Here is a 1,624-nt window from a genome sequence, read left to right on the forward strand (position 1 = left end):
AATGTTGTTCCTGTCGTTGCTTTCTGGGGCATTCTTGATGCTCGGGTTTTCATTTTGGTAAACGAAAAACTTGATAAAGAAATTTATTTCTTTAGGAAAGATTGGCACTGTTACGGGTTCACCACGTTGAAGAATTAGATTGTAGTCATGACGAATACACGTTTTTGTCCAACTTTACGAGCAATCAATAATGAAAAATAAAAAAAACCACGCACAACGCTGTAGGTACACGTTATAGATTAAAACTATCGAGTGCACTCTTCATTTTCTTAGTACGTTGTCCGTATATCACTTACTCAGGTCCGTGATATATATGTTTGATGTTATAGATTGGCAGAGGGCGAGTACATCTACTATTGTTACCTGTAAAGCGTAGTGATCTATACTGGTGAAAAAATGAGTCGAATGCCTGTGCGAAATGCTTCGTTCCTGTCGGTTGCTTTCTGGCATTCTTGTAAAGGAACTTACAACTTGGGATTAATTCATTATCCCTGGTCAAAAGCGCGAAAAAAACTTGACCATGAAGATCAATTATATGTTCTTTACCTCAATGTAATATGACTAAAATGGCGAGTTGATGGTTTGAAAACCTCGGTTAGCGATGAAGGGGGCAGTCACACACTCCCCAACGTTGAAGAATTAATATTGTTAGTTTATGCACGAAATACAGCGGGTTTTGTCCAACTTCAATCTGCTTTACTATTGGTTCAACCGTGTTCATACATATCAGTGCCCCTCTGAACCCACCACAGGAGCCAGTCTATGCGCGGCGAGATCAAATTAAAACTCTCGTTCAATGAGATAAGGAAAGATCCGCAGACACAAAACCATAAGATTAGAGCGATCAATCACGCTAAAGAGAATATTGACCCGAAAGGTGAACGAAATTGTGCCCCCTAGTGTGAGTAAGTCACATAGAATACCTAACAGGGACTGTCGATAAAACGAATTAGTAATTCTAATATAATCGGGCACATACTAAATAGTTAAACCAACTTCCACGAGATTAGCTTCAGAACAAGATAATTCACCACTATAAAAAATAACCAGCTCAAAATGAAAAGTCCATATTCCAGGGCCGGAGCCAAGTGGAAAAAAATGGCTGAAATAAACCAGGACCAAATACCTCGCAGAGGTGTTGAACTGTGAAAATAATCTGAAATGGAACTGGTTAAAACCGGTCCTATCCAACCAAAACCCTGATCTTACTTATGAAGAACATATGAGAACCTTGATAATGTAATGGCAGTGTGATCGTACATTGTGATGTATGATTCTAAGTTTGTTGTAACTCTAAGTCCAGTAATCTCGACTTTACAGGATGCCTGAATACTGAGACTTTGCATTTTTGAGTTCGGTATACTAGTGAATATCTTGTTCTGAATAGTAATTGTGAGATTGTTTTAACTATTTAGGTATGTGGCGTTAATATAGTTACTAATTTTTTATGCGACATCCTGTCGCGGTGATTCCCTCGCGGAATGTTATAACTACTTATGTCTGATTTCTTTATTCATGAAAGAGGTTTAATTTGTCCTGCCGCCGTAGATGGCTCTGTGCGTGGCTGGTTCAATGACGGATGTAGTGTATCGAACACTGGTTGGAAAAATAGTCAAACAGATTA

This window comes from Priapulus caudatus, unplaced genomic scaffold (genome assembly GCF_000485595.1).
Source record: "Priapulus caudatus unplaced genomic scaffold, Priapulus_caudatus-5.0.1 Scaffold988, whole genome shotgun sequence".
NCBI classification, from domain to species: Eukaryota; Metazoa; Priapulida; class Priapulimorpha; order Priapulimorphida; family Priapulidae; genus Priapulus; species Priapulus caudatus.